We start from the raw sequence: 14781 nt of genomic DNA, 5'->3' as shown, positions 1-14781 counted from the left end.
AACAAAAACCACATTCACAGAAAGATAGATGTGATGAAAAGGAAGAGGGCTATGTACCAGATGAAGGAACAAGATGAAACCCCAGAAAAACAACTAAATGAAATGGAGATAGGAAAACTTCCAGAAAAAGAATTCAGAATAAGTATAGTGAAGATGATCTAGGACCTCGGAAAAAGAATGGAGGCAAAGAACAAAGATGCAAGAAATGTTTAACAAAGACCTAGAAGAATTAAATAACAAACAAACAGAGATGAACAATACAATAACTGAAATGAAAACTACACTAGAAGGAATCAATAGCAGAATAACTGAGGCAGAAGAACGGATAAGTGACCTGGAAGACAGAATGGTGGAATTCACTGCTGTGGAACAGAATAAAGAAAGAAGAATGAAAAGAAATGAAGACAGCCTAAAAGACCTCTGGGACAACATTAAACACAACAACATCCGCATTATAGGGGTCCCAGAAGGAGAAAGGACCAGAGAAAATATTTGAAGAGATTATAACTGAAAACTTCCCTAACGTGGGAAAAGAAATAGCCACCCAAGTCCAGGAAGCACAGAGAGTCCCATACAGGATAAACCCAAGGAGAAACACGCCAAGACACATAGTAATCAAACTGGCAAAAATTAAAGACAAAGAAAAATTGTTAAAAGCAGCAAGGGAAAAATGACAAATAACATACAAGGGAACTCCCATAAGGTTAACAGCTGATTTCTCAGCAGAAGCTCTACAAGCCAGAAGGGAGTACATGATATACTTAAAGTGATGAAAGGGAAGAACCTAAAACCAAGATTACTCTACCCGGCAAGGATCTCATTCAGATTCGATGGAGAAATCAAAAGCTTTACAGACAAGCAAAAGCTAAGGGAATTCAGCACCACCAAACCAGCTCTACAACAAATGCTAAAGGAACTTCTCTAAGTGGGAAACACAAGAGAAGAAAAGGGCCTACAAAAACAAACCCAAAACAATTAAGAAAATGGTCATAGGAACATACATATCGATAATTACCTTAAACATGAATGGATTAAATGCTCCAACCAAAGGACACAGGCTTGCTGAATGGATACAAAAGCAAGACCCATATATATGCTGTCTACAAGAGACCCATTTCAGACCTAGGGACACATTCAGACTGAAAGTGAGGGGATGGAAAAAGATATTCCATGCAAATGGAAATCAAAAGAAAGCTGGAGTAGCAATACTTATATCAGATAAAACAGACTTTAAAATAAAAAATGTTACAAGAGACAAGGAAGGATACTACATAATGATCAGGGGATCAATCCAAGAAGAAGATATAACAATTATAAATATATATGCACCCAACATAGGAGCAACTCAATACATAAGGCAACTGCTAGCAGCTATAAAAGAGGAAATCGACAGTAACACAATAATAGTGAGGGACTTTAATATCTCACTTACACCAATGGACAGATCATCCAAAATGAAAATAAATAAGGAAACAGAAGCTTTAAATGACACAATAGACCAGATAGATTTAATTGATATTTATAGGACATTCCATCCCAAAACAGAAGATTACACTTTCTTCTCAATTGTGCCTGGAACATTCTCCAGGATAGATCACATCTTGGGTCATAAATCAAGCCTGGGTAAATTTAAGAAAATTGAAATCATATCAAGCATCTTTTCTGACCATAACCCTATGAGATTAGAAATCAATTACAGGGAAAAAAAAAATGTAAAAAACACAAACACATGGAGGCTAAACAATATGTTACTAAATAACCAAGAGATCAGTGAAGAAATCAAAGAGGAAATCAAAAAATATCTAGAGCAAATGACAATGAAAACACAACAATCCAAAACCTATGGGATGCAGCAAAAGCAGTTCTAAGAGGGAAGTTTATAGCTATACACGCTTACCTCAAGAAACAAGAAAAATCTCAAATACACAATCTAACCTTACACCTGAAGGAACTAGAGAAAGAACAAACAAAACCCAAAGTTAGGAGAAGAAAAGAAATCATAACGAACAGAGCAGAACCAAATGAAATAGAAACAAATAAAACAATAGCAAAGATCAATAAAACTAAAAGCTGGTTCTTAAAAAAAAAAAAAGATTGTTAGGACAATGAAACTACTCTACTTGATATAAAAATAGTGGATACATGTCATTACATATTTGTCCAAACCCATAAATTGTACAACACCAAGAGTGAACCCTAATGTAAAGTACAGACTTTGGGTGATAATGATGTGCCAATGTAGGTTCATCAATTGTATCAAATGTACCACTCTGGTGCAGGATTTGATACGGGAGGCTATGCATGAATGGGATCAGAGAGTATATGGGAAATACCTACCTTCCTCCCAATTATGCTCTGAACCTAAAACTGCTCTAAAAAATAAAGGTCATTTTTTAAAGTCTTAAAATTAATAAATGAGAGTCCTCTCCTACCAAAAAAAATATATATATATGTACATATATATATATATAACTTTATTTATATATATATAGTTATATATATATATATGCTTGGGTTCTCCTCTCAACCCCAAAGCCAATTAAATCAGAAAATCAGAATCTCTGTGAGTGGAAATCAAGCCTCAGTATTTTTAAAGCTCCCTAGATGATTTCAATGTGCCAGCAAAGTGAGAATCACAGACCTCTGCAAATAAAAAGCAGCCTGCTCATTCATTTGAACCTTAAACCAAATAACCACCTGAGAAAATTCAGAAATCTTGGGTTCTAGACTCAACCTGACAATAATATCCAGATGCATAACTTTGAATACATCATATCCCCTCTCAAAGTCTTAGTTTCCTCAAGTATAGCATGAGCAGAGTGTCCCCCATTATCAAACAGTCCAATTCCTCAACAAACACTAGCAAACAGAATTCAACAGTACATTGAAAGGATTATACAACATGACCAGTAAGATTTATTCTTGCAGTGCAAGTATGGTCCAACATACAAAAATCAATCAATATAACACACCATATAACAGAATGAAGGAAAATAACCACATGATCATTTCAATTGATGCAGAAAGGGATTTCACAAAAGTTAACACACTTTCATGATAAAAACACTCAACAAACTAAGAATAGAAGGAGATTGCCTCAACATAATAAAGTCTATATATGCAAGGCCCTCAGCAAACATCATGCTCCATAAGGAAAGACTGATAATCTGCCCTAGAGTGCTACATTTGTTACACTCAATGAACCGACATTGACACATCATTATCACCCAGAAGTCCACAGTTTACATTAGGGTTCACTCTTGTACATTCTGTGGGTTTTGACAAATGTATAATGACATGAATTATAGTAACATACAGAGTATTTTTGTTGCCCTAAAAATCCTCTGTGCTCCATCTATTCATACCAACCTTTTCAGACTGACTTCTTTCACTTAGTAATAAGCATTTCAGTTTCCTCTAAGTCTTTTCATGGTTTGATAGCTCATTTCTTACGGGAAATCACTGTACTTTCTGCTCAATTTTGCTGTGAACCTAAAACTGCTCTAAAATAAAAAAGTATTTTTTTAAAGAAATGAAATGCTGCTATTGACATAAAAAAACAAAACGGCAAATTAAAAGAAAGTAGAAGAAACAAATATTTATGCAGTGCCTATTATCTGCCATTATTCTGCTGGATGCTGCGACACAATGATAAGCAAAACAGACACTGTCCCCATCTTCTTAGAGCTCACCATCTAGTATAGGAATCAGACATCAAACCACACAAATACAAAAGTATAATGATCAGTGACAGCATATACAGGCATACCTCATTTTATTGTGCGTTGCTTTATTGCACTTTGCAGATACTTCATTTTTTTTTTTTACAAACTGAAGGTTTGTGACAACCCTGTGTTGTGTATCTCTATTGGTGCCATTCTTCCAACAGCACTTGCTCACTTCATGTCTCTGTGTCACATGTGGGTAATTCTCGAAATATTTCAAACTTGTTCATTATTATTATATTTGTTATGGTGATCTGTGATCAGTGATCTTTGATGTTACTACTGCAAATGGTTAATGGTTAGTATTTTTTATCAATAAAGCATTTTTAATTAAAAAAAATAATGGAAGAGTGAAAGCTTTTCCTCCAAGATCAGATACAAGACAACAATACTCACTTTCACCACTTCTATTCAACATAATACTGGAAGTACTATCCAGAGAAATTAGGTAAGAAAAATAAAAGGCATCCAAATTAGAAATGCAGAAGTAAAATCATCTCTGTTCACAGAGGACATAATCTTATATGTAAAAAATCCTGAAGATTTCATTAAAAAACTTAGAATTAATAAATAAATTCAGTAAAACTGCAGGATATAAAATCAACATGCAAAAATCAGTTGTGTTTCTACATACTAACAATGAACAATCCAAAAAGGATTTTTAAAAAATACCATTTATAATATTTAGGAATAATTTTAAACAAGGAGGCAAAAGGCTTATACACTGAAAATTTGTAAATGTTGATGAAAGAAATTAAATATACAAATAAATAAAAGACATCTGTGTTCATAGATAAGAATATTTAATATTGTTAACGTACCAAAACTACTCAAAGTGATCTGTAGATTCAACACAATCCCTATCAAAATCTCAACAATATTTTTTGCATAAACATAAAAATCCATTCATATGGAATTTCAAGGGACATCAACTAACCAAAACATACTGAAAAGAAAAACAAAGTTGGGGGTCGCACACTTCCCGATTTCAAAACTTACTACAAAGTCACAATAATCAAAACAGTGTAGTACTAAAAGATAGGCAGACATGTAGATTAATGAAATAGAACAGACAGCCCAAATAAATCCTAATACATTTGGCCAAGTGATTGCTGACAAGGGTGCTAAGACCATTCAGTGAGGAAAGGACAGTCTTTTTAACAAATGGTGTTCAGAAAACTGGATACCTACATGCAAAAGAATAAAGTTGAACCCTTACCTTATACCATATACCAAAATTAATTTAAAAATGCATCGAAGACCTAAATATAAAAGCGAAATCTATAAAATGCTGAGATAAAAACAGAGGGGAAAATCTTCATGACATTGGATTTAGTAATTACTTCTTGGATATGACACCAAAAGCACAGGCAACAAAAGAAAAGTTAGATGAATTGGACTATACCAAATTTAAAAGTTCTGTGCATCAAAGGACACAATAAACAGAGTGAAAAGGCAACCTACCAAATAGGAGAAAATATTTGCAAATCATATAACTGATAGAGATTAATATCTAGAATATATAATAAATTCCTACAAGTCAACAACAACAAAACAATGCAATTAAAAAAAGACTTGAACAGACATTTCTTCAAGGAAGAGATATGAATGGCCAATAAGCACATGAGAATATGCTCAACATCATTAATCATTAGAGAGATGCAAATCAAAACCACCTCATACCCATAAAAACAAACTCAATCAAAAAATGGGCAGAAGACCTAAACAGACATTTCTCCAAAGAAGACATACAGATAGCCAAGAGGCACATGAAAAGATGTTCAACATCGTTGATTATTAGAGAAATACAAATCGGAACTACAATGAGATATCACCTCACAACAGTCAGAATGGCCATTATCAAAGAGTCTACAAACAATAAGTGCTGCTGAAGAGGGTGTGGAAAAAAGGGAACCCTCTTACACTGTTGGTGGGAATAAAATTGGTATAGCCACTATGGAGAAAAATATGGAGGTTCCTTAAAAAACTACAAATAGAACTACCATATGATCCAGCAATCCCTCTCCTGGGCATATATCCAGAGAAAACATGGTTCAAAAGGATAAGTGCACCCCAGTGTTCATTGCAGCACTGTTTACAATAGCCAAGACATGGAAGCAACATAAATGTCCATCAACAGATGAATGGATAAAGAAGATGTTGTATGTATACACAATGGAATATTACTCAGCCATTAAAAAGAATGAAATAATGCCATCTGCAGCAATATGAATGGACATGCAGATTATCATACTAAGTGAATTAAGTCAGACAGAGAAAGACAAATATCACATGATATCACTTATCTGCGGAATCTTAAAAAAAATGATACAAATGAACTTATTTACAAAACAGAAACAGACTTAGAGAATGAACTTATGGTTACCAGGGGTGAAGGGTGGGGAGGAGGGATAGACTGGAAGTTTGGGATTGACATGTACACACTGTTATATTTAAAATAGATAACGAACAAGGACCTACTGTATAGCACAGGGAACTCTGCTCAATATTCTGTAATAACCTAAATGGGACAAGAATTTGAAAAAGAATAGTTACATGTATATGTACAACTTTGCTGTACACCTGAAACTAACACAACATTGTTAATCAATTATACTCCAATATAAAATAAAAAAAAAGAAGTCCTTGCAAACTTAAAAAAAACAGATGACAAATGTCAGCAGGATGTGGAGTAATTGGAATTCTTGTGTACTCTTCAAGGGAAAGTAAAATGGTACAGCTGCTGTGGAAAACAGTATAGCAGTTCCTCAAAATTAAACACAGGATTACCATATGATCCAGCGATTGCACTTCTGGGTATATGCCCAAAAGAACTGAAAGCAGGAACTTGGAGAGATTTACATACCCATGTTTTTAGCAGCATTATTCCCAGGAGCCAAAAGGTAGAAGGAACACACGTGTCCATTGACAACTGGATGGATAAACAAAATGTGGTATATGTACACAATAAAATATTATTCAGCCTTAAAAAGGAAGGAAATTCTGACACAGGTTGCAACATGGATAAACCTGCCGAGGGTCCGGGTTCAGTCCCTGGTTGGGGAACTAAACTCCCACAAGCTGCGCAGCCAAAAACAAAGTGGTGACGGCAGCACAAAATGTGAATGCACTTAAATGCCACTGAAGTGTACACTTAAGAATGGTTAAGATGGTAAATTTTATGTTATGTGTATTTTACAATTTTTTTAAAGAACAGTATGATGCATGGATTCTATTCAAATGGAACAGTTATTCAGTAGTTAGAACACATGAGTACATACTACGTGACAGCTGGTTTAACACAACCACCTCCATCCCGATGATGATGAACCAGCAAACTCAGATTATGTAGTTGACTGATATTAGGGAAGACAAAAGTTACCCTGTTGAATTTCAAACCAATTATTTTAGGTATCATTGAATTACAACCATTAGCTGAGATTTCTGTCTGCTGGTTCAGTTTGAATAAAAGAAGAGTTTCTTGCAGAACCCTCTATAATCTACCGTGAAGATGCTAATGCATGAGTGGCTTGCATATAATATACAATATAAATGTGCATGCATGTTCATCCTTTTGGGGGTGAGATAAAGCATTTTTTACTGCATTTGATATATAGAACCTTCTAAACTGATAATATCAGATATTAACCTAAAACAAATATTATATAATATTTTTTTATTTAAAAAAGATATACTACTACTTTACCACAAGAGAGAAAATTTCTGTCTTTTGAATGTGCATAGTTGATTGGACATTTAGACCAATCAGACTCTATTAAATATGAATACAATCAGCCAGAGCTCCTCACCACTGCCACACACACACACCTATCTAGTTGAACTTGGTAACTTGGTAACTACAGTAAAAAAGCGGTGCATTATAAACAACATAGGACAGTTAAAAGTGAATTCTTATAGTTATTAAATATTATATTGAATATTTTTAAGTAGATTATATGCACTGCAAAAATCTCTACAAATTGGCATCCACACAGCAGTAGAAAATTCCCAATCAAATCACTCATGCCCAAAAAATGTTGATATCTGAGTTTCATGAGGATGAGACTTCTTTTTTGCTCTCTGCAGTATCTCCTGTGTCTAGAATAGTACAAAGTGGATGCACAATAAGTATTAGTAGAATGAAAAAATAATGTGTATAGTTTCACTGAGGGTCTCTTGGTCAGACATCCTGAGCATGGCATGGGTGGGACCAAGCCCATGGACCAGATGAGCCAATGAAAGGGAACCAGACCAAACACTTTCCTCCTCACCAGGCAGAGTAGACTTGAGGAAAATGCCTCCAATAAAGCATAATGTTTCTGGACTGTAGCAATTTCCTGTCAGAGCAACAGACAGTAGGCCCCAATATGAGGGGTACCAAAGGTTCCAATATGAAATGGAAAGGAAGTGATAAGGAATTTAGGGTGGGCTATATGCAGAAGCCCAGACAGGAAAGAGGCCACTAAAATGTAGGAGAACCCCAGTCACTGAATTCTTGGAAGAAAACCTTATGCCAGGAAGGCATTTCAGAAATCAAGGTCAAAGCTCCAACTCAGGGAGCTGGGAAGAAGGAGAACTAGGTTAAAATCAACAAACCAGAAATTTCCATTTCCTAAACGGAGGCAAATCACAAGGGTTAGATTAGCAAGATGGTTAGCACCCCATAGCAAGTCCTAAAGTGTGGGTCTGAGGACACTTACAGATCTCCTATGCCTAGAACTGGGGATAAGTCCAGTGTGTTCATGTCACCTGGCTATGAAGAGTAAAGGGATTCAGAAATCCCTCAATACCACAAATCACCTGTGTGCTGCCACCTTAGAATTTACAGTATAGCTCTTCAGCTCAATCCCTGATCCAGGAAATAACGCTGGGAGGAAAGGAAGAACAGAGGAGACGAGACATCCACACACAGAATGCACAATGGGAAGGCTTTCCACTACAAAGAGAATTACATTGACAAGACACTGGGAAGACATGAACTGGATGCATAGAAGTATTCCTGCCATGAAAAGGATTCTACAGATTCTTTTTCCCTTGCTTATTGCAGTAATGTGTTTTCTCTAGTCTGTGATAAACAGCCTAACTGTTCATTCTTAGTTGGTGGTTTCTCTGACTCAATCTAATTAATGTGTTCTAAGACTCTCCACTCCTTGTCAAGTGTAGCTGGAAAGTAATAATAATAGTTTGTAGTAGTAATAATAAATAGGGTGTGTTTTTTTTTGAGAACTTACTCTTTTAATTGTCACATGACCCTATAGTATAGCTATTGCTAACATCCTCATTTTATTGATGACCAAACTGAGGCACAGAGACAAAGGTAATTGGTCCAAGGTCACACCCCTAGTAATCTGGGATTCAAATTCAAACAGACTTACTAACAGTATAGCCCTTGCTATAAACCACTCTGTAGAGTGAGCTATTCTCACTGACCCCCTTTGGTAAATTTGTTTCTGAGCATGATCTCTGATCTAGTATGACCTCTCTTAAACGACTCATACCCTATCTTACAGATGTTAACTCAATACAGCTTTACAGTACATAGCACACTTATAAAACAGTGATTGAATTTGATCTATGGGTCCATGTAGCCATAGCAGAGGGTGATGATTCCCTCTCATTTCATTCAAACTTCCCACTCCGTGTGGAGAAAAGCACATTTCAACCATCTTCAGAGATAAAACTTTATGTGCTGGGCAAGTAACAGGCTAGTCAGACATCTTTCAGCGACTTTGAATACCAAGCTTTTTTGAAGACCTGAAGCACAAAAACATTGTGAAACCCATGCCAATTCAGGGAAGTTTCATTCTAATTAACATGCCCTGCAAAAAAGTAGAATTTGATTATGCAGGGATTCATTACATATAAAGTGTCCTGAGAGGTGCCTCTGTATCTAAATATTAGATTTTCTTTAAATCATACTCTGAATTTGTATACCCTGATTAACATACTACACTTGTTTTTATAAATTGTTTGTTTGTTTGTTTTTAATTCATTACTTCCATCTATCAGGAATGGGACAGAGCAAACTAACAAAGGCATCCGACTGCATGGCTGAAACCAGCTCTAATAGCCAGGTAAGAACTGAGAAGGAGAAATACAGCAATCCTAAAGCAGCAAGGAACTGCAAGAGTTAGAAGTACATTTTATAGGGCTTCCCTGGTGGCGCAGTGGTAGAGAGTCCGCAGGGGACATGGGTTCGTGCCCCAGTCCAGGAAGATCCCACATGCCGCGGAGCGGCTAGGCCAGTGAGCTATGGCCGCTGCTGCGCATCCTGAGCCTGTGCTCTACAACGGGAGAGGCCACAACAGTGAGAGGCCCGCGTACCGCAAAAAAAAAAAAAAAAAAGTACATTTTATAATGAATCAAAGGCCAGAAATGAAAAATGGGCCCTTCAAGAAGCAGGCCTTCCTATTAAGGAGTTGATCAGGCAATAAATGCATGTACGAGTGAGTTCTTCACACCACCTTAGGGAATGAGGGCTACAGAGACAACTACTCGCTCCCTGCTCTTGAAGAATTTTATATCTAGAACCAAAATGTCTAACAGAACTTCCTGCAGTGATGAAAATATTCTACATCTGCCCTGTCCAATGTGGAAGACAAAAGCCACACGAGGCTATTTAAATTTAAGTTAAAAATTCCGTTCTTCAGTCACACTAGCCACATTTCAAGTGCAAAGTAGCCAAATGTGGCTACTTAAATTGAAGTTTAAATTAATCACATTTAAAGAACATTAATAATTTAGTTCTCAGGAATACTGGTCACATGTCAAGTGCTTAGCGGCCATCCGTGGCTCATGGCTGCTGTGCTGGGCAGTGCAAACATAGAGCATTTCTTTCATCACAGGAAGTTCTATTGGACAGAGATGTTCTCGAAAATGTCAGAAGAGGAGGAAAGTATAATGTCCTTATTTTTAAGAAGTATTAATTGTATGGTCTTCTTTAAATGAAATCAATCATGAGTGATACCAAGCAGGACACGGTGCACAAAAGGCTCATAGGCTCCTGGGCACAAAAGCCTTTCTGTGTCCCCCATTTCTTGTTTGTAGGAAATAGGCTTCATTCAGCCTCCAGGACCTTCCCTGAGTTCCAAGGGCAGGTTCAAACAGATGCTAATTAGGGAAGGGAGGAGATGCAGAGACAAGGGAGGAGCAGTCAAGAGGAACAATAGTGCAGCCTAGGGGCAGGGTCCTGGTCCCCCCTCAGGGGATATACATAACAATATCTTTGAGCTGTTGTTGTGCAGATAGGGAAGCCCCACCAGGTGGGAGAAGTTAACAGTATGCTGCCCACAAGCACATAGACCACAGACCGTTTGGAACCAGAAGGATGATGATGCTGCCTCCCACTTACTTCACCACCAACCAATCAGAAGAATGTCCACGAGCTGATCACCCCCCTCTTTGAACCATTACTATAAAACTCCTCACTACCCCCTCCAGGTGGGGACACAGAGTTTTGAGGGCTTTAGCTCATTGTGGACCCCTTTGCCTAGCAAAGCAATAACGCTATTCTTTTCTACTTTGTCCAAAACTCTGTCTCCAAGATTTAATTCAGTGCTGGGGTACAGAGGCCGGATTCGGCTTCAAAGGCATGATGAAAAGTAAAAACAATGGACGAGACTCTTCTTATCAACTGAAGGCAAACTATATATACTTAACAACATACCTATATCCAGATGGATACTGGATCTTAAATTGGCTTTGAATTCATACATAATTATAACACTGTTAAGCAACATCTTTAGCAATTGACGTAAAAGGTTAGGCACAAAAAGCCTCCACTTAAGAAGTTTCCTATGAAAAGAAGTTAAATCCACTCAAGTCTTGACTTTGTAGTCAAAGATGATCCGTGTGTGTTGATACAGCCATAAAGGAAAGAATGAAATTTAGGATAACAGAGATACCACTGAGGGGAATTATTTTGCTCCAGCAAACCTCAGGCTGAGATTTATTTCTTCTCCTTGGTAATGCATAATGAAGAAAGTCAAGTGTGGACTTGTGTCAGTGGACCATTTAAGCTGATGCATTACAAAACTAGTAGTGGCTTTCACCTCATTTGAGCTATAGATCTATCGATGTTCTCATTAAGAACTAATATTCTCAGTGACTTGAAACTCATCATAAATATTTAAGTAGAATTACTCCTAAAATTAGAGCTTCCTCCCTGCCCTTCATTCATGAAAGGGTCTCAACCCATTTGTGACTATGTTTCCAAGGAGAAGCATAACAGGTATGCCCACAGTGACCAGCCCTCAATATTCATGTAGACTCTGATACACATGCCATGAAAATGGAACACAGTAGTTGTGCAGAGTAGAGTACATGGGTCTCCCATCATCTTGTTTACATACCTGGATGTTGAGGTTGCCTTTTCGTTACCATCCTTATTTTTTTTATATCTATTTTTTTATTATTTTTTTTAAATTTTGATAATTTACTTTGGCTGCACTGGGTCTTAGTTGTGGCACGCAGGTTCTTTGTTGTGGCATGCGGGATCTTTTAGTTGCAGCATGTGGACTCTTAGTTCTTAGTTGCGGGATGCAGACTCTTACTGGCGGCACGCACGCGGGATCTAGTTCCCCGCCCAGGGATCGAACCTGGGCCCCCTGCATTAGGAGCACAGAGTCTTACCCACTGGACCACCAGGGAAGTCCATTGTTATCATCTTTAGAACTCTGGTCTTCAATGACTTTGGCCCAGAAAACACTCAATAAGGCAATTTGATTTTTGAAAATTGGTTTCTTCACACATGAAATAATTTAATTTAATAAGAATGATAGTAATCTTGTTAATTGAAGGAAGGAAATTCACTGAGCGAAGCCACATTAATGCCTAGCATCATTTTACTCTGTTCAGATTTTCTGAACTTAGCAGACTATACCCTGGCTTCTGGAACACTCCATCCCAGGTGTGACTGAGCATCTTGGGTGAGCACTGCCCACCTCCAGGGAAGAGATCTCTGCCCTGGTCATGGAGGTTAGCCAAAAATACCTGGTGTCAAGTGGGCTGCCTTCCCTTTTCATTTCCTCATTCCAAACTCCTCTTTTCCCTGGTGTGTTTTTTTTTTTTTCCCTTTTTCCTTAAAAAAGTATATATATATATATATATATAATCTCCTAAAACAGTCCTTCTAAAAATAGCCTCTCATGCTTTCTTCCATTCGGTGATCCACAGAAACCCTCAGGATAAACCCCCAAATCCCAGCTCCAGTAGTTATCTAATCATGATCATTGCTGTTATTACAACCATCAGCCATTCATCCGCTGTTTCCATCCTTACTGGTTTCATTATATTGGTTAAAACTATCCCACCAGCACTGAAGCTCCTGGGGTACTACCTTATCACCTCCTCTGGGAAATGACTGCCATGAAACGCTCCCAGGTACGGGCTCCTTTTAGTCATGCCTGATTGGATTAAGAGTGAACATCTGAACTAAGACAAACTAGTCAAATTGTTTCTTCCTAAAAAATTTAGAATTAGAATTAAGAGTTTAATCAGTCTGACCTGGTTGTTGCAGTTGCACACTTGGGAGACTTGAGTTGGCTATCACCTGCCTCACGTGTGATGGAGGAACAGGAAAAAAAAAAAAAAAAAGGAAGCCTATTGCAAAAAAAACAACAGAACTTCTGGCAGATTCTCAGTTCAAGCTCCTATCTCCCCAGTCCCACCCCTCCACACCCCTCATGGATATACACAAATAACCACAATCCTCTTTCAAAGATCACCACCTCTCTGACATAATCATCTCCATCTCTTTTCTTTTTTGCTTTTGAATGACTGTTTTCACATATCCTCTTCTTCCTTCGTATATTAAGTACAAAGATTCCCACCCACCCCTTTTTTTAATATTTATTTATTTATTTGGCTGCGCTGGGTCTTAGTTTTGGCACACAGGATCTTCGTTGCCGCATGAGAATTCTTAGTTGCTGCATGTGGGATCTAGTTCCCTGACCAGGGATCGAACCTGGGCCCCCTACATTGGCAGTGCAGAGTCTTAGCCACTAGACCACCAGGGAAGTCCCTGCTCCTCCTTTTTAAGGCCAACCCTTCAACTTGACTTGGCCCTACTCCTTTCCATCTCCAAAGAAACCCTCAACAGCTATCTTCAATTACCTTCTCTGGCACCCATCTGTTCATCTTCCATTTCTATTTCTCCAGGGAGAAGTCTTCAGGTGTGCTTCTGTTTTCCTTCACTTTGTCACCAAACTACTGGAGAGAGAGGTCTGCACTTTGTAAACAAGTACTAAACTCTTGTTACCTCTGAGTAACAATAACCCCAGAGCTCTGTGTACGGCATGACTCTGCTACTATCTCCTGTCCACCCTTACCCTCCATTAAGCCCAGCAAGCTGCCCTCTGCCCTCATCACTCCATGGAAGCAATTATCCCAAAGGGTACCTTAGACTTCCAGTCACCAAGTCTTAGGTCCTTTTCTTATTCCTCACTCTATTTGGCTATTGCATCAGATAACAATAACAGTTTACTCTCGGTGGTAGGCAGAAAAATGATCCCCCCAAAATGCCCAGCTCCTAATCCCTGGATCCTGTGCACATGTTACCTTATATGGCAAAAGGGACTTGGCAATGTGATTAAGGTTATAGACCTTGAGATAGGGAGAGTTTCATAGATTATCCATGTGGGGCCAATCTAATCACATGAGCCAAGAGTCAGTCAGAAAAATGTGATGAAAAAAGCCATAGGAGAGATTTGAAGCATAAGATGGATGTAATCCACCATTGCTGAAGATGGAGTAAGACAGCCAGGAGCTGAAGATGGAGTAAGGCAGCCTCCAGAATGCTCAGGCAACAGCAAACAAGGAAATGGGACCTCAGTCCCACAACCACAAGAAAGTGAATTTTGCTAACAATCCTAATGATCAAGTAAACAGATTCTTCCTTAAAACCTCCAGAAAAGAATACAGTCCTGTGACATCTTGATTTTAGCCAGGTGGGAACCCTGCCAGGATTTTGACTTACAGAACTGAAGATAATAATTTTCTGTTGTTGGGACTTCCCTGGTGGTCCAGTGGTTAAGACTTCGCCTTCCAGTGCAGAGGG

General features: G+C 37.9%; 2 non-coding genes across 2 annotated transcripts; both read right to left on the bottom strand.

The window, feature by feature from the left end:
- Positions 1-12301: 12301 nt before the first annotated feature.
- TRNAR-CCU (transfer RNA arginine (anticodon CCU)) lies at positions 12302-12374 on the bottom strand. The gene has a single exon. It is a non-coding gene; the product is annotated as a tRNA-Arg (tRNA).
- Positions 12375-13668: 1294 nt separating this feature from the next.
- TRNAG-GCC (transfer RNA glycine (anticodon GCC)) lies at positions 13669-13741 on the bottom strand. Its single transcript has one exon. It is a non-coding gene; the product is annotated as a tRNA-Gly (tRNA).
- Positions 13742-14781: the final 1040 nt, after the last annotated feature.

The sequence above is a fragment of the Pseudorca crassidens genome, chromosome 5, assembly GCF_039906515.1.
Source record: "Pseudorca crassidens isolate mPseCra1 chromosome 5, mPseCra1.hap1, whole genome shotgun sequence".
Classification (NCBI taxonomy): Eukaryota; Metazoa; Chordata; class Mammalia; order Artiodactyla; family Delphinidae; genus Pseudorca; species Pseudorca crassidens.
The sequence above is the reverse complement of the archived record's forward strand: the minus strand, read 5'-3'. Positions and strand labels throughout refer to the sequence as shown.